Source organism: Pinus tabuliformis, chromosome 6, assembly GCF_031772625.1.
Source record: "Pinus tabuliformis cultivar Carrire ecotype Pingquan chromosome 6, CPIR1, whole genome shotgun sequence".
NCBI classification, from domain to species: Eukaryota; Viridiplantae; Streptophyta; class Pinopsida; order Pinales; family Pinaceae; genus Pinus; species Pinus tabuliformis.
This window is the reverse complement of record NC_142292.1, coordinates 268,098,701-268,123,181: the sequence shown is the minus strand read 5'-3', so window position 1 is coordinate 268,123,181 and position 24,481 is coordinate 268,098,701.

Below are 24,481 nucleotides of genomic sequence, written 5' to 3'. Positions count from 1 at the left end.
ATGCATAAGCCATCAAGACAACACAAACAAGGTAGGCACATATCTCAAGTCATTTTTTGGTTGTAGTATAGCGAGGAATGAGGGAAACACATAAATATTTAGTTAAATGTAACAAAGGATAAGGTTATGAATTATTCTACATGACTTATAACCAAATATTAAGAAGAAACATGACACAGAAATAAATAATTCTATCATGTATTATATCCACAATTATCTTGAGCATACAGGATTGAATTCAAGACAACATCTTCAGAAATAGATATTAGATTAACATAGAGGAAACAAAAACTTGAAACCACACACCACAGGAATCTTTGAAATAGATAACTAAGTATGCTCTGAGCTTTATTAAAATGTTTACATGCAGCGCCTTTCCTCTCAACAATTCTTGATCATCCATTACATTCCATATTCATCCTTTTATATTATTTAAGCCAAATATCAAATACATTTTATTTCATCCACTAAGTGATAAAAAGGTGCGTTTAATCATTTCTAAAAGAAACAACAATATTCAGGTTAATTATAGAAAATATTTTTAATCCTTATCTGCCTGGCCTGAATAGGATCAATCTCACCAAACCTACTTTATACATTTGTCTGTATTCCTCTTAAAAATTTCGACTTGCCTGCTATGATGCCAAAAATCTTGTTAAAAATCCTTCGAGTGCCTCATTGGGTCACCTCCGATCAATCAAAACCATAAGACATGGCAGAGTATAAAATCATGACTATGGAAAGGATTTAAACCATAAAACTAGTGAGCGGTAACCATAGTCTTGTGTTGCAAGTGCTAAACCCTTTAGCTGGGATAGGGGGTCAATTCTTTGGAATATCGTGTTACAATGGTTCCATCCCACACAACATGGGACCACATATATACGCACCTAGGCCCGAGCCTTGTGCTGATAGCTCCTGGCTCTCTGAACTCTTTATAATGATGGGTTAGCCCCCACATTGAAGGTCCTATACCAGAAATTCCAATTGGCGGTTTCATTCGGTGCACACATTACAGTTTGTTGATTGTGATCGTTGATCACCTTTTGCGTGTTTCCCTTGGTCTTGTGACTCTTCATGTGCCCACGTTCAGCCCTCTCCCAGAATTTTCAATCATATGTTTCACTTTGATACACAACACACATTTGTCGATTGCCGAATGTCGATACGTGATGTCATCAACGCCATGTCACTGCCACATTTCAGACATACAATCATGTCATGGTGACATCAGCCACCACTTGGGTTGTGTCATAATCAATCATTGACTATCACGCGTCCCTTTGGGATGAGAGAGAAAAGGCCCGACCTAGCCTAGTTTTGGGAGAAATTCCTTCGTAAATCTATTTTGGCCTTTCCTAGCATTTTAACATTGTAGGATTTTTTCTACAATGCTGACAATTTCAAAATGTGATCGCCCTATCTCCATTGTGAATCACCGATTGCCGAAACCATCGACTGTCGACTAACCATAAACCTCCAGGATGCAGGATTTGGAATCTTTGATCGCCAATATATCCATGCACCTGTGAACTACGGGATGTTGGATTTGGAATCTTCGATCGCCAATATGGCCATGCACCTCTAAACTACGAGATGTGAGATCACTGCTTAAGCATTTTTCCTTTGTTTTCAAGCCCTTTGAAGAAGAATCTTCTTTCAGCAATAATATTCGATACTGGAACCCATTTGAAGAGATATATAGCTCGTTTAAAAGCTAATACAAAGCTCATACCCATGAAGACATGTGCAACATTATCTAAAACTAGACTTCATATCCAAAACATCTCCCAAACATCCAGACTGATCTTAACCACATGACCTCAAGGACTAAATAAATCCTTGGACAAGCAACCTTTAGGCTATGACACATAGTGATTCATAGGTTAAATTGACCAAAATGAATAGTGAGAGGCTAATACCACTGATTCCTATTATATGACTCTAACAGGTTCCTCAAGAGAAACTTGTTCATGATGATGCTAAAGTTATTTATTCTACACAGTTAGTTGATCCTTCTCAACCAAAAGTAGTAGTTGCCTCTTCTTCTTCTCAGGTACAAGGATTTGTGCCTGGTCCTAGGTTAGAAGAAATTTGGGAAGAACACAGCCAAACTTAAAATTCCAATACTGATGAGTCTCAGACTACTAATACTCCTCAATAAATGAAGGTTCAGGACACCCTAAAGAATCATGAACAGAATTTGATAACAATCAAGGTTCCTGAGAAGCCTTTAGATGACAAGGAGGTAGAAATTATACCAGCATTTCCTTCTTTTGAGGTTGTTTTAAATATTGAGGATATTCCTCCATTGGAAATTTTCTACATCCCTCATCACGAAGTTGTAGTAAAGAGGGAGAGAAAGAAGAGAAAGATCGATCAGTGCCTGGAAATGCATATTTTGAAGTATTATGGAAAGGCTCCATGGGAACTCCTACAGAGGAATTGGGTAGACTTACTCAATTTAAAGGTGCTTATGTCTCTTCCACTATTAACAAATCAATAGAGGTACAACAATTGCTCAAGGAGAAAGAAGATAGATTTTCACTGTTGGAACCAATTATTGAAGTAGAGAAGCAGAAGGTAACAGAATATTGGCAATCACGGGTGACAAAGCTTCAGCAAAGATTCGATTCTCTTAGAGTTCAGTATGATGTAGACACAGGCCCGAGATGCACAGATTCAGGAGCTACAGAGAAGGATTGAACATATGAATGTTAATCAATAATTATCAGAATTCAAGAAAGAGGCTAGAGAGTTAAACACTCTTCTGCCAACTGCAAATAGAATTTTTCCAAAAATTGGCAATTGTCCATGATCAATGCAGGATATGAAAAACTACTTTGAAGATATAGAGGAAAAGATTTATGATTTTATTGTTGAGAAGCATGCCAAAAACCTCAATGGGGATGATGGCTAGAAATTAAGTAAAAGTTGGATCCCATCTCTCGCTTCATAACTCCTCCGCCCTCTCCTCCTCTTATCATTTTTCAACTTCAGTTTTTTTCTATCTTAAATTTATTTGCTTTCATCCTAATGATGGTATTACCTTGGTCACTATCTTTTCTTTCCTCCTTGATAATTTATCGTATATCCTTTGATGGTCTCATTTAACTCTAATAAATAGTCCTTATAGAGGTTTTGGTAAAAAAAATAATGAAAGATTCTTAAACATAACGAAATAAAATTTATTTTGAATCATTCCTAACAATAAAGTTTCAACCAAATATACTCTAATTAAGTCACCCCCAACTAATAGAATCTTGAATAATTATTTTAGGACATAGTATTATATAAATTGATAATTAATTACATAACAACTAATTATTATTATTTAAATTAATTATTTTAATAATATTATTAGTCAACCCTAACTAATAATATTATATATATATATATATTATTCCTAGATTATATTATTATTTGAATTGATAAATGAATTCTTTTTAATCTTATTATTTACTAATTTATTACGTAACAACTTATTTTCAACCATATATTATTATATAAATTAATTTTTAATAATATTATTAACTAATTTATTATAATGGCTAGTTTTCCACCTTAGTCACATTGAATAAGTCTACACTAACTTTTAATATTATATTAATAAATTATGCTTAGATAATATTATTATTTTTAATTATATTAATTATTTTATTATTAAATAATTTATTATATCATGATAACGGCTAGTTTTCTACCTAATTCACATTGAATAGGTTAACTCTAACTAATAATATTATGTAAATAAGCTATTCTTATATTATTTATTATTTAAATTGATTAATAATTTACGATCTCGATATTAAATAATTAATTATTACATAACGACTATTTTCTAACTAATTACTAGTTAATTTAATAAACATCTCTTCATCACATATTCCTAAATAATTTTATTTCACCAACGACTAATTTTGAATGGCTTACCCTGAACAATGATGCATCCCTGCTATTTATTCTCTCAGATCGAATGGTTTCTCACCTTTTCCTAAGGATGAACCACATTATTTGGTTCGAAACGTCGACCCAATCCTTACAATTTGATTAATCTGAAAGGCTATGCTTCAAGTGTCATAACATTGGTCATATGGCACGTGATTGTAACTTAACTTGGGTTCCTACACAAGCTAGAACCATGCCAGAGAAGAAAGTTACACAAGTATGGAGAAAAAAACAAATACAATCTGGAAATCTCCTGAACTCTCCAGCCAACAACACATGTTGTTGATTTGATGAAGATATCTTTGATATTCTGAGTGTTTGATGATGGGATTCTACCAAAAAGAGACCATGCATATAGTTAGGGGGGGGCCTTTGATTCTTGATCATCATTCCAAAGCTATCTTTGAAAGGGTCCTTATGAAATCCTTGATGAGCTATATTAACAATCATTCTTTTATAAAGATCATTTCTCAGGAGCACTACATTGAAGAACGTGATCTTTTAACCATTCTTTGGAATATTGTTGAAGATGTTTTCTACTTGATCACTAAGCAGAAATTGGAGCAGTAGAGAAGGCCATCTAATGCTAGAGAAATAAGCAAATAACTATGTTGCTGTTATTACAGAAGTTGAATATTTCGACTCAGGGATTTGATGTCATAACAAGTAAATTATGGACACAATTAGAGGCAACCTTCAAAAAAACAGATACATATGGGAATGAAGCCTTAAGCAAGAGCAGTTGGCAATAGCTAACATAATTGAAGCATTGCAAAAACTTGTCATCTGGTAGAAAGAATTTAAAAGACAATCACAAATTGGATATCAAAAAAAGGGGGGAGAATGTTGTGTTGTCAAATATAGCTCAGCAACTTAAGGAGAAGTATATAGATACAAAGGAATCCTGATTTGAAGGAAGATAGAGAGAATGACAATTTCAGTGGCATTTTCTCTTGATTGGGACTGTGAAGTCCTCTTAATTCTGACTATGGAGACAACAGAATACAATGTAGAAGCGTAAAACTTGGACATGGACATTTGTTGTATGACTATTTGGAGTTTGTTTTGAAGAATTGGGGTGGAGAATCTTTAAGCATGGTTGAAGCCATGATGAAGAATTTCTTAGACATGAAGAGGGGATAATGTACTAGCTAATGATGAGGCAACAATCCTTCTATATTAAGTAAAAAGAAGAGCAGTTTGACAGGGGGAGCAGTTTGACAGGGGGATTCCTTGTGCACTACTTTGCTATTGATGTCAAAGGGGGAGAGAAGAAGAATATTGCCACCAATGACAAAGGAGGAGATTGTTGATCTAGATTGTCATTGATGTCAATATGGAAATATTCTAGATAGTAAATAATGATGTGAATCCATGCAAAGCAGATCCGTGAAGCAACAAGGTCAGGAAGAGTACATCACAATCCATCAAAGAAGAGCTATCAGAAGAAGAGATATCGGAGCAATGTATCGGAAGGCATAGGAATAAAGAGAAACCATAGGAGTGACGAGCCAAGACAATTTCGATCTATCGCATATGCCAAGAGTAAGAGCCATATCGAAGGAAGTAATAAACCATGGGAACCCTTTCGATAGTATATCGGTAGAAATCTTATCAGTGGTTCTATTATATTAAGTTATGTAAACACTACTCAAACCCTAGATTGCAATATGAGTTATAAACCTAATGGTCCCATTACAACATGCCCTAAACAATATCACAACCATATTGGAAGTTATGTATCACAAAGGAATGCCACTTAAATCCTTCGATTGCGATAATATTACGGCCCCGCGGGACCATTACAATTCAACTTAATGAAATATAACATCCGCAGTAATCGCAAGTTTCAAAGGGATGTAAAAATGCCGATTGTGATATAATACGCAGGCCTGATAGCTCCATAGAATATACCTTTATGTGATATCACGTCCAGGTATCGAGGAAGTTACCCAAATCATAAGGGTTTTCACTGCCGGACCGCCGATTGTGATAAGACTTATGAACCCGACCACCGATTTCGATAAGTCTTGTGAACTTGGCCCCAGATAGAGATATTAGTTATGGACCCTACGGATCTATTGACAATTGTTTAATATTATATCGCGTCCGCTTCATCGGCAATATGAGTATCGGCTATGTTACATAGATAATGTTAAAAGTTGCGATTACGGGACCTCCAAAAGTTGCGATTATGATTGATGACATGGATGTGGGACCTCATTGGGTACGGTCTCTCCTATGAAGTTTTCCATAAATAAAACAAGTTTATGATTAATTGGGTGAATATCCATAAGTCGACCTCTCCTTCCAAATGAACGTGTCGTTTGGGTATTGGGGAAACCCTTATAAATACAAGTTATAATACCTCACCTTAAGCATCGATCTCTCAGACATCTAACACAGAGAAGAAGTAACAGTTCACAACTCGTGAACTTGAAGAAATAGAGAAAGCCGAAGGTCTAGCGGGAGACGAAGGTAAAAGCATTCTGTTGATTAGGTTAATGATTGAAAGTTTAGACTTATAATGAATCCGTAGAAGCACAGCACACGATATATTAAAGAGACTACATAATACAGGGTTGTTTTATAATTGTATGCACAACCTGAAGCTGCGATAGTCACTATTTTGGAGAAATTACTCCTGAAGCAATTATCACGATAGTTAGAACAGAGGGTTGAAACATATAGTTGTGTGTGTGAAGATCATTGAAGATACAATGAAGATTGTGTAAAGACTATTGAAGACCATGGTGTGTTAGTCATCATGATGTGACTTGGAGATTCTATTTGGGCAATATGAAGAGTTTTGAAGACTCCTTCATATGAAGACAGATTATCATTGATGTAGTAGTGAAGCTGTAGAATGACATAATTCAGTGAAGAAGATTTTGGGAGCAGAGAATTACTATCAAAAATATCTAGGAAAAATATAGCAGTGGGTTAGAGCCCAGAGGGTTGGTTCCCTGAAGGTTGGAGCCTCGAACAAACAAGGTTGGTGCATTGATAATATAGGGTCGAAGACCTTAGGGTTGGTGCCTTAGAATTGGAAGGATTGGTGTCCTTGGAGTTGGAGCTCCTAAATCCAAGGTTGGTGCCTTGAAAAGACAGGGTTGGTGCTCTAGAGATTGGATCCTCACAAAAGACCAAGTTGGTGCTTGGAAATGGGTTGGATCCCTATATATATTGTACCTGATTTATTGTAAAGATTATATTAGTAAAATTATTTATTCTTATTGTTCATTTTTTGCTCTAAATATAATTGATTTAAATGGTAAAAGTAACAATTGAAAAGAAATATTGATTCATGCCCCCTCTCATTATTTCCAACATTTATAAACTCGCAAGAAAGTCAGGAAGGAATATCATCCAATCTTCATAAAATCGAAGAGGCTAATAAAGAAAGCAAGCGGAAGCAGCAGTTTACCAGGATCGGGACATTCCAAACAATATCATTGAGGCAGCCAATGATAATTTTCTGCAAGCTAATCTCATTCAGAGTTGTCCCGAGGGAACTTTACCTGATATCAAACTGATGACTAAGACGTGGCAGGAATGTTCCAAGAAAAGGGTGGAGATTATTGATCAACTTACCAAGATTAACTTAGAGAGACATTGGTAGTTCTTGGTAAAACCACACAGTTACTAGCTAATGCTATGATGCCTATCGAACATGACCTCACAGATGTTGCCAACATTGAGAGATTCCATCTTCACCATCCAGATGCGGATTCATCCAAGATCTCCCTGAGAACTGAAAATTCGTATTGATATATATTAGTTTCAATAGCTCATCGAGGACAGTTTTCCTCCTAAGCTTAGGAAATTTGTTGCAACTAATTCCAAATATGTTCCTTTTAGTTACTTTTGTTTAAGACTACTTGAATTTGTTATTGGATTTCATATATTTATCTTTTTTTATGAAACTATAAATTCCCTCTCTCATATGGAGACGGGGTTCTGAATTTTTGTAAGAGAAATCTTAACTTGCACTATTGTAATTAAGGTTTTTCTTAATATCAAGTTGAACCATTTCATTTCTATAATGAGAAGATCCATGGTGTATCGCGTACTATTATCCTTTATCTATTTATTTGCTTAAACTAGAATGGAATTATGTTTTTGTTCATAATATATGTGTTAAAGCAATCTCTCATTATCACTATTGGTGTGTCTGATTGAAATTTCACATTATATGTGAACAATAAGATCAAAGTATATGTGGCGATTTTATCAACTAATTTAATTAAATATTTAATTAAATTGGTTTTATTTCTTGGAATTAGCGTCATAATTACATGATGATCTATATTTTCATCATAATTGTGGAATATTTACAATCATAGATACCATAATCTTACCCAAGATAAATAGTATTATATTAGTTTCTAGTCATATTAGAGCATTATATCTTTATTTAATCCATTTTATATTGTTTTATAGAAAGGGAAACTAGTCCCATAATTCCAGTCGGAGCTATCATCCCAAACAGAAAAAGATATGTTCTAAGGTCCTGACGGGATGGTTTCCCCCAATGTTGATGCAGTCATTCAGGACCATCAATAGACCCCTATGGTTCTAAATGTCCAAACTACTCCTCAAGCAATTTTTCCTCCACCTAAACAATATCAACCCCAAGTTGACCCTAAAGTTGACCATTTTCCTTCTTCACTTGTTGTTTCTTCATCCCTTTCTTCCTCCTTGCCTGGTGAAAGTCTTGATTCTAGTAACCAGGAAGCTAAGAAGAATAAGAAAAGGATGAAGAAGAAGAAGTAAAATAAGGAGGGGGGAAACCAAGCAGCCATTTCTACCCATGAAACTAGTATGGAAAAATATTCCAATCAACCCTGCAAAGTTAAATTCCCTTGAAATTTATGTAAGGGTGACCACCTTCTTAGATATTGTCCCAATGTTCCCAAGTTATTAGAAGTGTAGCCCACCAGCTCACATCATCCTTTGTCGTCATCTTCTAAAGATCATGCTGGTGACAAACCATTGGCTAGTGATCATGAGGTTCATAGAAATAATGGTAAATTTAAGTTTCCATGTAGTTTATGTGAAGGGAATCATCATATTCACATTTTTCCTTATATGGATGAAGCCTCAAAAGTGTTTGAAAACCTTACAACTTCTCAGCCTCATCTTCTAGCTGGTTGTCGAAAGCTTTCTCCCAATCCTCCACTAGTTGTTGAAACGCTTTATTAGAATCCATCTCTAGTCAATATCACTCTCTCTCAATGTGAATCCTATGAGTATGTTCCCGACCAACCATTGGTTGAGAAAATGGTTGAATAGATTCCACCTTTATTTGATCACACCTTTCCCATAGAGAGTGAATTTCATATCGCTCAGGTTCTTCTCATTTCTTCAGATTCCAATGAATTGGGGGGGAATCCTCTCGTTCCCATGACACTAGGGGGTATCTCATTCCCATAGCACAAGGAAGTAGTTCTCTCATTCCCATAGCACAAGGAGGTAGTTCTCACGTTCCTTTGACACCCCCTCCAAGTAGTATGGTCACTTCTTTTATTGGATTCAACTGGCAAGATATCGTCTTCCTCCTTATGTGCCTTTCCAGATCACAATACAGGATTATAAAATGTCAGTACCTAGAATAATCATAACCTAAGGTGCATCTGTTAGTATTATGTCCTCAACTACATGGCAAGATTTAGGTTCTCCAAAGCGTGTGCCTATTACCCAAAATATAGTCTTTTAATAGAGGAACCAGTCAACTGTTAGGTATGCTTCCTCAGTTTCCTATTACTTTGGGAAGAAAGACTATATATATCGATGTGATGGTAGTGCAAGGCCCTTTGGATTTTAATTTACTCATTGGGAATGACTATGTTTATGTCATGGGATCTCTTGTCTCTTCACTCTTTCATGTGATGTGTTTATCACATGAAGGAAGAATCGTGACCATTGACCAGCTTTTATTTGTTGTTCCTAATTGTAGTCCCAATCAACCAACATCCTTAAATGGTCCTTATATGAAATTGGTGTCTCCCCCACCACAGATTAATTCTATGGCAACTTGTGCCATGCATGCATCTACTAATGATCTAGTAGGTGATGTAGTGCATCATTTACTCTAGGCATTGGAATCTGATCTTTCCATTAGATCCTTTTATACCTTCTAGAGCGTTGTTCTCCCATATGATGAGAACCTCTTCGAATCCATGGCTTTCTACAGGTCATGATCAAGGTTCCCGGAGGAGAGTTCCTTTTCCACTGTCAAGCTCTTTAAAAAATGAAACAAGGTTCCTGGAGAAGACTTATTTTTCTTGTGTCAAGCTCATTAAAAAATGAAACAAGGTGTTATAAGCAAAGTTCCTTTTCTTCTGTCAAGCTCCTTAAAAATGAAACAAGGTTTGTGAGCATAGTTCTTTTCCTATGTCAAGCTCGTTAAAAACTTAAGCAAATCCCCTTCCAATTCGAGTCTTTGATTAGATCTCGTAAATTCCCAGTTGAGTGTTTCACTTGATCTCGTAAATGAACCTTCATTCCATCCACTTGTTAGTAACCAGTATTCTACTTAGGTGAATGAAATGAATCTTGGGGAGCATGTGCCTAGAATTGCGTTATTATGCTGGGGGCACAGAAACTTATTTCAAGCATATTTTTCCTCTATTTCAAGCTTGTGTAAAAATGAAACAAATCTCATGCATAGTTTCCCATATTTCAAGCTTGTGTATAAATGAAACCATTCTCATCCTATCCTTTTTTATTGTTATTTTTATCAGCCTGTTTATGAAAGATGAACCTTGGTTTTCTCTTCCCATCATCACCATCTACTTGGTCGCCGATCATACGCTTTCACTTGGTTGTTTTACCCTTTCCTAAGGAATCGTTTTGACGAGTGGTCTTATTAGCTAGCCTCTTGACTTTTGCGTGTTTTGAGTAGTTCCATCATGACCGAAACTAGTTTCTACCCTTTATACCACTCGTTCCTCCAGGAGGAATCCTCTTTCACCTCTTTTCATACTCCCTAAACATGAAAATATTATCGAGCACTTGCCTTTTCAAACTCGTTAAAGTAAATGAAAAGATGTCTACTCAGTATATGTTTAACCCTTTTCCAGACTAAGCTAGACTATTTATGAAAAAGGAATACCTTAGTTGAACATGGCTAAGAGATTCTCATGAGTATTGTTTTCTAAATTTCTAGACTCAAAAGACTATATACAAAAAGGAACATTTTGAGTTTTCTTTTTCACCTATTTTTCAAAACTCTTTAAACATGAAAAAGGAGTTGAGTCAGACCTTCGTTAGACTCATAAAAACATCAAACAGAGATGGACTCATCGAACATGATGGGACCGAACCACTCGTTCTCAGGGTTTGTTAAATATACTCGGATGCATTCATCCGAAGGATGAACTTACATATCAAGCATATGTTATCCTCCTCAAGCTTGTTAAAATATAAAGAGGCAAATACTAGCGATGGTTGGATAAATTGGGAAAATGGAATATTTTACCTATTATGGAAGTGAGTCACTCTTGAACACAACACTCTTCCACTTCATCTTTGTAGTTGTTGGGTTGGGAAATTTTCTTGTCTCTTGGTTCATCACATCATTCCAAATCCTCTATTTTTAGTTTTGGGTCAATGTTTCCAACTCCATTCAGTGTCATCAATGTGTTCAATAGAATTCATTTAGTTGTTATATTCTACGATACTCTTAAGCCTTTGTTCCATGTTTTTCATTCCTGAACCAGTTCCACATTGATGTCATTATCTCTTGAATCATGATACCCATTTCGTGTCAGTGATGGGGGATACATAAAGGCCATCCTGCGACGGGTCGCTTCCTATCGACATCAGCTCATTATCTAGGAAGTTAAGTGTTATGAAACCAGCTCAAGAAAAAATAGAAAAGATAGATCTACGCCTTAGAATTTAGCCTCTTCAAGGCGGCAACCTCCTTTACATTACATAAATGAACAATTCTTGGATGATACAAATGAAAAGATCTCCTTTCTATATATAGGAGTCTAAGGGGTCATAACATAATTAGAGCCAACATAATAATAATAATGTAAGGGCACAATAATAACAATAGTGGGCTTCTATGGGGCACAATAGTAACAATATGGGCACTACATGGGTACATCAATATAATAAGTGGGTTGTACTAATAACAATAAGGGGTTACACTAGTAGTATAGGGGCCTAACATGCCCCTCTCCTTCAAAAAGCGTTGTCCTCAATGCTTGAGTAGTTCTTGATGCTTCTGTATAAAATTCTTGTCCTCCCATGTGGAATCTTCAGCGGGTAAGTTCTTCCACTTGATGAGATACTCTGAAATTGATCGATTTCGTAGCTGTCGAGTTCTTGTTTCTGTGACTGCTCCAGGTTCCAATATGATTTTTCCTTCCTCTTCAATTGCTGGCAATATTATGTGAATTGGGAGCTTTTGCAACTTTTGAATAAGTGGCCATACTTCTTCGTCCTTCTTCCATTCATCCCTTGCTTCGTTTATCCAATCTGGTTGGATAATAGAAATAGCACAAAACAATGCTTCCACATCCTCATCCTTGAAGAGTCTTCCCATTCAGTAAGGTCGCCATTTTTTAAGTGCATGTAGTATTGCCAACATTTCCTTCTCATAAATAGCTTGCTTGAGATGTAGCAGTAAAAATAACCAATCACCTACATCAAAACATTTTTTACTACAATGTTGATCTACCTATTGTTTCGTTTGATTTTGCACCGAAGTGGTATTATCCTTTAAAAGTTGGAGAACTTGTCGTTGATGCTTGATGTGATCTTTCTCTGCTTGAACCTTTTTCTTCTTGATATGTCCTTCTATCTCTAGAGTTTGAGGAGTGGTAATTTCTTCCAATCCTTTACAAGATATGTTCGAATTCATTTCTTGATGCTTGATGTGATCTTTCACTTCTTGAACATTTTTCTTCTTGATATTTCCTTCTATCTTGATAGTTTGAGGAGTGGTAATTTCGACCAATGAATTACAAGATATGGTTGGATTCATTTCTTCTTTCTTGATGTGATCTTTCACTTCTTGCACCTTTTTCTTCTTGATATGTCCTTCTATCTTGAGAGTTTGAGGAGTGGTAATCCTTGCCAATGCTTTACAAGATATGGTCTGATTCATTTCTTCTTTCTCTGGGGTGGGGTCCTGGTGTATATCCTCTTCTTTTGATGTTTCTTGATCCTTTTCTTTCTCCTCTTCATATTCTATGTAAAATAATTTCTTCTCAGCACACTTATGACCTTTAGTGCATTTACTATCACAACTGTAACAAAGCCCTTTTTCTCTTTTTTCTTCAAATTGTTGTGGTGTGACCTTTGTAGGTTGTGGAAGGCTGGGAGAAACAACACTTCCATCTTTATAGTTGTGAGGGGTATGCTTCCTAGTTTCCATAATTTTGCTTTCTAATATGTCACAAAGCCCTTTTACTCTTTCCAATTGTTGTGGTGTTGCTCTAAAGAAGGTGTTCTTGTTTGTATCCTCATAATGTGCTATCATTTCCTCCGTGAAAATTGACCACGTAACAAGTTGTTTACGAGAACAAAGTCCTTCATACCATAAAAATTGATCCGGTTCTAAATATGAAGATGCAATACATACCTTTTGTAACATTGTTACACCATGTAGATCAAAATATTGCTCCATCTGAAGTATCCAATTTACCGGATCCTTGCCATCAAACTTCCTCATCTTGCTTTTTCTTGATTTTAGGAGCTCGATCTTGAAACGACTGTAACTATGTACTTTCAGATCTTTAAGTTCTGAAATCGTGACCTGTAGTAGCCCTCCGTGTCCTCTTTCCAATGCCACCAATCGGATCCAAATAGGATTCTCCAAGAAAGAGTTATGTGAAATCTCCCACAGTGACTTGATTATAGACTAGTTCAGTAGAGCGAACTTGTACGACGTGCCATGAGTCACTGTTTCAACCTTTGGATCTAAAAAATGCATACAAGAAACTAAAGTCCGTCCTATTTCTGTACCTTCTTACGAAATTTCAATCCGATCCCCAGAGAGAAATTTATGACAATTTTCCCCAGGTCACCTGTTTGGAATGTAATTCAGGAGTCTGCAAAAAGACCAACTTCCTCAGATCATATCTCCACACATATAGAGCGAAAAGCTCTAAAATTTGGACCTGAGGTTCATCGAGGTTTCTTATCAAATGGGTTTTTTTTTTTCAACTTTTGAAACATTGCAGAAAAAAAGTTATAGCGAAAATGCCAAGATGACCTGTTTGGAGCAGCGAAACCCTAGAATCCAAAGCTCTGATACCAAATGTTATGAAACCAGCTCAAGAAAAGATAGAAAAGATAGATCTACGCCTTATAATTTAGCCTCTTCGAGGGGGAAACCTCCTTTACATTACATAAATGAACAATTCTTGGATGATACAAATGAAAAGACCTCCTTTCTATATATAGGATTCTAAGGGGTCATAACATAATTAGAGCCGACATAACAATAATAATGTAAGGGAACAATAATAACAATAGTGGGCTTCTATGGGACACAATAGTAACAATATGGGCACTACATGGATACATCAATATAATAAGTGGGTTGTACTAATAACAATAATGGGTTACACTAGTAGTATACGAGCCTAACATTAACTTAGAAACTCTTCCTTCAGCACCTTGGGGCTTGCATACATTAATAGCAAGTTTCCTTGCTCTCGGCGATAGGTTTTCATCATTGACCTTCGAACGAAAGATTATGTGTGGTGTTCGACTCCAACTCATTCATTCACACTATACAGATTGTCTTGTTGTGTCTTGAGATCCATTAACATCATCGGTGGTTTCTCTCACATCTATTAACAACTTACATCATTGTACAATTACCATATGGTGTCTACCATGTTTGACTCCAACTCCTTTGTTCACATGGTTAGACTCATACGCTGAATGATCGAGTGAACGAGATAGAAGACCCCATATCTATTTTCATCCATCTGAGTTGTCATTTCAGGATTAATGCAAAATTACAATTTATGATGGCTATGATCATACAAATAGTCATCCAGGGTCTTCCTTTTTTCATCAGTGGACATGTCTTCTTGATCATTTTTCATGTAATGTTAGCTTATGTGTTGAGCATGGGTTTGCCTCCCTCAGTAGATATATCATGATGAAAATGTATTGTAATAGATGATGATATGACTAGCTTTTCTTGATCTAAACTTGTCAAAAGGTAAAGCACTTCATCCATCAACCATTGTTTATTACTTTGCGCTTTAGGGGGGAATTTGTTATAGGCCATTTTGTCACATTTGTTCAATAGGCCCAAAAACTAGATCCATCAACATCCATGAAAACCTTGTCATTATCCCTACACAAAGCCCTAAGAATTACTCTCCCAAACCCCTATGCTTATGACCTTGATTGCTTCATTCTAGTGCTTTTAAGGCCCAATGCACCCTAGCCCTTTAGGGATCTGCATTCAGTAATAGGTTATTAGCATTATGACTAATGTGTTGTCCTTGATGGAAACCTACTTGATATTAATGTCAAAATTATGTTTATGTAGTGTGATAGAGAGAATGGACAAAGGAATATCAATTTAGAGGTAGAGGGATTATAAAGGTGAATTTTAGGAAAGTATATGTTGGTCCTGTGAAGAAAAGACATGTACAAACATAGGTATGATGAAGAGAAGTTGCATACAGTTTCCGCACATAAGTATTTTCAATACCAAGGGTCTTTACCATGGTATTATCCCATATTAATGAGCACAACAACATATATTTGATTCTGTCAAAGAATACCATCGGCATTATTAAGGGATTGACCTATGGTATTGGCTGAGGCTTATACTATATAAGGATATGGAGATCAAGTGTTAGGGTGTGCATGTGATGGATTATCTATGAATGACTTGATTTGAAATAGGTGTGCACCAGGGAGCATGGAGATAGATTAGATCTAATAGATCTGAAATGACTACATATTGAATAATTTGTTTATGGTTTGATAGATCTATGATGATGATATCATGATGTGTGTCTGTATCATTGTATGTCGGTATCTGGGCTTGACAGGTGTTGTGTTGTGCATCGAAGGTATGACTCAGTGATTACAGATATTTACATTGGTTTTCCACAAATAAGTTGTGTACATACGTGGAACTTCCTCTGGGTGGTCTCGTATACATTCTAAGAAAAGTTCAAAATCTGTACGCAGGTGTCAAATGTGAGAAGCAAATACATATGCGTAATTTATTTATAAAATTCAAGTACATTTACTAGGGTTTTGCAATATGAGTTGTTAATGGTGTCTGATCAGTTCTGTTATGTTTATTGTTGTTTGTAGATGAAATCTCTCTTATGATAATATGTGTTTAATAATGTTGGTTGGGTTGAACTGATTGTGGAATGAAATGTGGACTTGCAATGATGGTGATCTATATTTGGCTCATAAATATGTAATGGTTTCATTATGTGATTGAGTAATTGATTTATAGGTATAGTAATGCAGTGTGTTTAGATATGTACACAAGTATTCTTCAGGGAAAGCGGGTACATATGCAAGTAGGACTCAGAATAGTATCGTATACAATCTAGTATATGCTTGATTAGGGTTTGTAGTGACAGCAGTTAGTTTTTGTGATGGTTAACAGTGTTTAACTTGGTATGTTTATGAGTAGATATGCATTGATATGATCTATTATGGTTTAGTTTGATGAGGTTGTAATGGCTGATTGAGATTCAGTGATTGATTTTATGATTCAGTGATTGGGTGAGTTAATTCAGTGATTGATTTAAGTATTGTTATTTGGTATTGACCTTAAATTATGATAGTGGTTCTAGTCTGAAAATACGATGAAAATTGAACTACATGTTTGTTAGGTGGATCTAGTATGAAATATTATGAAATGTAGACCACATAGGTATTGAGGGCTATAGCCTTCAGTGAGGGACTCGAAGCTTCCTTCCAGTGATAGCTGGTTAATCTGATCAGGGGGTTAGAGATACCTTCCAGTGGGTGTTGGAGAATGAGATAAGGTTGTAGCCTTATTTAGGCGGGTGCCTGTGTACTGGTATGAGTATCCACTAGTACAATATTGTAATATGTTTTCATTTATAAAAAAATATGAAGACAGAGACGACGACAGTGGTGGTTTTATCCAACATTAGGTTTCCACCTAAAAATCTTGTTGTCCTCATGTGTTGATTTCTTGATTGTGTGTGATGGTTTATTTTGTTCTTACTTCTCATATTTATTGTTAAATTAAAGGCTAATGAAGTAATGACACCCTGGTTAAAGTAGAACATATTATGAAATACATGAAAAGTTAGTTAACTAGATATACGTGGTTTTCCTTCATCATAGTCACATACATATGTCTTTTTAATTAATAACAGTAGCGTACAGAAATATGTATAAGAAATTGAAAGGCTTAAGTGAGTTATAAAATACTGATTCACCCCCCCCCCCTCCTTAGTATTTTTCCCAACACATGTTGCTCAGTTCTACTCCTACTCTGATCAGAGTAGGTTGTCCCTTGCTAGGGGTGCGTTGATTCTAGAAATTCAGGAAAAATAAAAAGAATCCTGAAGCTTCCTCTTCTAGAAGCTTCCAAGGGTTGTTACAATCATTTACCTTGGATAAAAACTTTGAATCCTATCTGATATTACCTCGATATTTCACCTCTTATCCCTTGAGCTCATCCTCCCATCAAGAGTGGATCTCAATCCTAGATTGGTAAATGGATCATAATTCCTAAACTACCATCCTCTCTTATATATTTACTGCCATCCACAAGCTAGAGGTTCGCTTTTCGATACTAATCATACCCTTATTTTGTTGCTTTTATCATAAGAGATTTATAATTCCCATGCATTAGGGTGGCTTTGAGGTGTACATTGTGGCAAGAAAGGACAAGTCAACTTGGAGGGATCTCTACAAGATTAGCTTCCAATTTTGGCTGTAAACTCTCTCCCTTTGATATTAATAAAAAGAGTATATTGTTTTCATATATGTGTTATGTTATGTTTACATTCATATATTTCAATGTTATGTTGATCCATTGAATAGAGTGTTTGGATAGTGCTACATAGATGTCGTAGATCTTTGGCTTGTGTTGTTTGTTTGTGAAGGTTCTAATTATAGCGATCAGAGCTACAGTTGGAGCTTACAATCAAAGAGGAGAGAATATATTGTGATGGATTACAAGTAAGCATCTTTCCATTCTCCAATTTCTTTAAGGAGAACTTTATAGTCTTTGATTCTTTTTTCTAGACTAGGCCACTAGGTCTAGGGAAGATACTTATGTCTGCAGTCGTCGGTTCATATCACACCTACAGCAACTCTTTTTAGAATAAATTCTTCGTATGAAGTCCTACCAAAATTATTCCAATGGGAGACTAAAGAATATTCAATATTTTATCTGCCATAGAAACAAGTTTTAAAAATTCCTTTATTTAGTAGTCCAAAATTGTCAATTAACAATGAATGAGGTAGAGTTTTCATTATGTTGTTTTTAAGATAGGCAGCCACTAATTTATGAATAAATTTTTAATATGATATCCAAATGAAGTGATTCAAATTGTTTTTTAAACAAACTAAAATATCTATATCCCATATAAACATGTTTTGATATGTCAAATATACTAATGAACAATCAAGATGCAGATTTTCCACAATGTTGATTTTATGACCAATAGTTTTTAATTTGGGCATAAATTTTCCATTCGATGTCGGATTGACGTGATTCAAATTGGGCTAGAAACCGTATTGCAATGGCTATCTTCGTTAGAAACATATTTTTAAAATTACCTATTTTAGTACCTCAAATTTTAACTATTCCAACTCTATTTTTAAGGGATTTCCAATGTCAATTTGCTGCAATAATCAAAAATTCATGTTATTTTTCGTAAATCAAGCCATTAAGTGTATGAAATATTTGGTTGCTCTTTTGATCAAGACTTAAATAATTACTCTAGAAAAATTCTTCAACGCCCATTTTTTAGATCTTAATATATGGCTCTTAGAAAAATTGAAGTTGTTTGATGAATTTGTAAAAACAAATTGCATTATCACTTCATTACACATATTTAAACAAGAAAAGATTTTAGCTCATAAATTTTGTGTCTTACCTTGAAGTACTTCATTTTTTTTTTAGAAGCTCCTTAAGCCTCGTTCAATTCTTCCTTCAAATTCATTCCTTCTTTTATAGATTTACCTGCCAATGGGTCAATAAATTGAGTGGTCCTTACTGCACCACATGTGGAAATGATTGAAATAGGTTATCAAGAAGTCTATTTAAATTTATTGATGCATCCTATTTACCATGATTTATTCTATATTATGTTTCTCAATACAGTTTTATCTATATGTTTCTATTCTAAACTAATTCTATTTGATGCTTCTCTGGAAATGTTGCCAAAAATGTCAGGTTATTTTAATTATCTTAATTTATTGAATTTAATTTGTCAACCAATGTTTGTAATTTTATGAAGCATAAGAACAATATTGTAGGAATTAGTTCACTAAATAAATTAAAGGACAATCTATTGCAGCCAATAACCTCCTCCTATGACGCAAGTCCACTTCCGAATCAATTAATTTTAATCTCATCAAGTGAAATGGTGTGGCCTCTGTGAATGTGTATACTCAATTACAATTTTAATCCCAATAAGTGAAGAGTTGAAACCTCTATAACAATGTAAAAGAATCTAAAATCATGTTTCATATCTTATCCAATGGAGTCAACTAAGAAAATATTTCAAAAATAAATAAATTACTCAAATTAAAGAATCTTTGCATAAACAACCATCTTGCATGGTTTCTGCCCAAAGTGCTTTTCTGGGTCGTGGGGTATTGATCTTTGGGTTGTTGTTCTGGGCCTCGGGGTTTCTACTACCTGTATTTTTCTAAGTTCAATTTCTCACTTAGGTAGAATGTTTTTACTATAAACATTTCTCTAGGGCTGTTGTTGTTAGGTTTTTATTTGTTGGATTTTGTGTCGAGTTGTCTTGAGTCAAGGACTTTGTTGGGTCCCCAATTGTTATTTCTTTGTGTGACTAGAGGGGAAGGGGGTTTATTATATAACATTGTGTGTTGAGCTGGAAACTGTGGTGATTTCCCATGGGGGATTCGCAACAGGTGGACTGTGACATGGATATCATGTATAAGGGTTTCATATTTGTGAGCCCAGGGAGTTTCATGAATCGTGGGGAGGTTGGTTGTCGAACAGCAAGTGGTATTGAGCGAGGTTTTTTGGCTTTCTTAGGTATGGCATGCATGGAATACCATTTTTTGATTAGATATCCCCTTTTCTCAATGGTTTCTCCTCAATCTATGTTGATTCATTCTCTAGAAAACTACTCTGCAAGGTCATTTTCCTCGGGCAGTTTAGTGGGTGGTCTCTCCTCCCCATTTCTTCATTCTTGGGGATTTGGGTCCCCGGTCCTTCCTAGAAAAATTTTGTTTGTTTTATTAGTTTTGGTGCCTCCTCTCCCCTCTTACAATGGGGATTTCCCTTCTCTTCTTGTGTTCTCATCAGGAGGGGGTTTTCTGGGGGTTTCTGAGACTTTCTTGAATGCTCATGTAAACCTGATGCAATCAAAAGAGACTTGTGTCGTTTACTACATTGGGCAAAGGTTGGGGACATGAACTCACACCTTGGGGTGGATTTGTGTCCATATGGGGTAACTGAGGAGGAATTTGATCCTCCCTTATATAATATTTTACAGCATAGGGTCACAAGTAATCAAAAGAAAAAGGTCATGGTTTTGAAGCATGTAGCAGTAGTAGCTTCGTACAATTTATGTTTGGGAATGGATGTGGAAATGGCCAAAGCACAAAATATTGTGGATAAATCTACGGTAGGTCGGGCTTCAGTGTGCAAAGTCAAAAAGGAGTCCATTATATAATTGAAAGACCATATCCGCATCCTAAGATCTCGGAGAACCTTGACATTTTTATGTTGGCAAAGGGGTTGTTTCAATTGATCTTAAAATCACATGAGGTTGTAGTACACGTCTCTAGTGTTGTTTAGTCTATTGACTCCACTCTTATTATCTTCAAATTCTGGGATGCAGCCTTTAACTCCAGTCAGGAAAGAAGTGTGTGCTTTTGGTTTGGGTGCGGTTGTCAGGTTTACCAACTCACATGTGGAACCACCAAAGTTTCACAAATTTAGGAAATAGAATTGGTTGTTTCATCGAAGTTGATTACTCTTTTGAGGAAACTAGGGATTTGTCTGTGGCACACATTTTACTTAGTCTATATCTAAGGAAGAGACTGCATGAGGCCATCAAAATTAGGATGGAAGGGGAGCATATTCAGGTGGTGGATTATGAAGCTTTTTCATTTCGATGTCATCGGTACCACAAGTGCATACATCTTGTTCAAGACTGTAACATGATTTTCCGTCAGGCTGGAGGTTAGGCACCGACTTCAAAAAAACAATGGGTGGAGGATGGAGGTGTTATGGATGTGGATAGTGTGTCGGAGGAGGGATAGGAGGAAACTCCATCATTTTATTTGGGATCAGTAGCTCTGAGTGAGATGTAAAATAATCCCTTAGTGTTATATTTTGCTAGTTAGGTGGAGATTGCAGCTTCTTCTACCTACATTTCATCCTCCTTTCTGGGAAACTTCTCACTCTCACCTCCATGATTCATTGCTTATGTTTCCTTTAATTGTTCTTGTTTTGGTTTATGTACATGTGTATATTATGATTTGGTCGGATGGGTCTCTGAATTCAGTTTCATCTTTTCCCACTGCAAATTCTCTTTACCCTATTCCCCTTCCAAAGTTAGGTTTCATTTCTCCGAAGGCTTCTATTTCCTGGGTATTTTTGAGATGGTTAGAGAGGGGGAGTATTCTTAAAAACCTCAGATCCAAAATGATTGTATCCATGTCTAAGGTTTTTCAGGAGGACTTGGCCTTTTCCCTCTCTCGAGTACTAAGTCTAGGGGGTGGGGTCAAAAATCAAATTTATCTAAAGCCAAAGATAAGGCTAGTGAGGAGATGGTTGTGAGTCATCAATATATGGGGCACTTAGAATGTTTCTTACCCTTGAAAGTGTTCTATAATGAAATTTATCTGAGTTAATTCTAGAGGTTTCGCAAGTGATCCAAAAAAACTTTCATGAGATGTTTTTTCCAGATCGAATAACCTGATGTTATTTTTCTTCATGAAACCCTTGGTGAAGGGTTTGTCATTAAAAGCATTCTAGAATCTATCCTGTCTTCCTACCACTTAATAGCAGATGATGCCAGAGGGTGTTCGGGTATTTTAGCGGTAGGGTGTGATACAAGTAAGTTTAACATGGAATATTTTTGGAGCTTCCAAAATGGTCTGGGGGTGGAAGGCCTAGTGAAGGATTTGAATGTTAGTATTTCCTTTGTAAATATCTACGGGCCACATATAGACAGGGTAACTTATTGGAATTAGGTGTTCAATAAATCCTTATTAAATAGGGATAATCTAACTATTGGGGTGATTTAAATTTATCTATTGGGGATTTGGAATCCTGGGGCACCAAAGCCCGAGCATACCCTCTATCTGATTTTTTCAAAAACCATTTATCAACTAGAAATATCCTTGACTTGGCTGCGAGTCGTATCATGCCAACCTGGAGGAATATGCAACTAGGTTATGAATTTATTGCCAAGAGAATTGACATAATTCTGATTGTTGAAAATCTAATTCAGTGTTTTTCCCATTATTTTGTTAGTAAGTGGGTTCTAGGGAGATCTCCAACCATTTCCCGATTCTTTTCAAAATTCTACATGGAATCCATAATTTGGCTAGTCCTTTCAAAATGAAATCCAATTGGGCTCTTGATTTGGGTTTTTCATAACTCTTTAAAGCAAATAGGTGCCATTTCTCTGAAGGAGCAGGTAGATCTACGGTAGCTCATTTCCTCCAAAATTGAAAAGACATAAAAAAAAATTAACGAAGGAATGGGTAGCCAAACATCATTTGGAGGAGGATTTGAGTATTAGTGAGATCGAACTTATGAACGAGAAACATTCCTCTATCATTGGTGATGTTGTTCATTCCCATGTTTCCAGGGATAATTTTTTCTAGCTCTATTTTAAAAGAAAGGTGATTTTAGCCTCTAGGGAGGCCACATTGAGATTAAAAATTTGGGTAATTTGGCTGGAATGTGGTGATGAGAACATGAAATTTTTTCACTCTTATGCTAAAGGGAGGAAAATCTCAAACATTATATGGAGTATGAGGGGACTTGGGGGGGGGGGGACCTGTATCTTCCTTTGAAGGACTATCACAACTAGGAATGAACCATTTTAAAACTTTATATTTTGAACTTGTTGGTAATAACATCATAGAGGTGATTAGGGTTCCACAATACTGTAACATTCCTCGTGAAAATTCCATGTAATAAATGTTAAAAACAATAACCACGGATGACTGGGACACTTATTCCAAGATAAATGTTGGGCAAGACATCCTAGGGCATGTTCATTTGGTTGTGTATGGCAAAGGCAATGGCTAAGGCATTTTGGCACATTTATTTATGAAAATAATGGAAATTAGGAGAAAAAGGAGTTGAAAGGTCACAAGTTGCATGTGAGGAGGAAAATGAAGGAAAATAATGGAAAATGAAGAAAATAGAGACCTCATTCATAAAAAGGCTTCTAAGGATCAGTTGGTAACCTTTTTTCTGTTCATTGTTGGAGCTCTCCCATTATTCTCTCTCTCTCATACTCTTGGATACTTAGGTATTTCTTGGAGCACTTTTGGAGGGTGCGACATACTTGGATTCTTGGACCAGGAAGGCAAAGGAAGAGAAGAAAAGTGCAAGAAGGCATCGGCATCCGCAGCTACATCATATTTTCTTGCAGGTATCGGGTTGCATGTATGATTTCTTCACTATTTTTTGCATGCATGGCATATGCATGTGGATTCTTGGTTGTGATCTGTCATTGGCATGGAGGATTTCCTAGATCGATGGTGGATTGCCTAGCCTTTCCATTTCATGGATAAACATGGTTATTTTGGGTTTACTTTCATTATTTTTTTTTGTTGGTTCTCATGTTTCCTTATTTTGGGTTGATTTATTAGTCCTGGAAGCCCTTGTTGAAAAAATGCTCTGGAAGCCCTGTAACAGCTTGGGTTGAGTTACTAGTCCTGGAAAACTTGGTTGGAAAAATGTTCTAGAAGACCTTGGTGGGTTGAGTTACTAATCTTGGAAGCCTTGGTTGGACAAATGCTCTAGAACCCTTGAAGGCTTGGGTGGAGACCAAACTGATGATGGTTTTGGTGATTTATGACCGTGAAGTGGAATCATTGTTTGATGGGTTGAGGTGGATGGATTCTAGAAGTCCTAGATGAGTTTTTTATTGATGTTTTCTATGAGATCCCAATTCATGCTTGGAATATGGCACGGGGGTGAATGGCTGAAGAGAGATTTGGCTCAGCCATTCTACGGTCGGATGGAACGTGGTAGTCCCATCTCTGGTTGGGTCATTGCATTCATTAATTAGAAATCATTTCCCTTGATTTCCATGTGTAAAGGTACTAAATTATTTATGGATTTGATAGTTTTCAT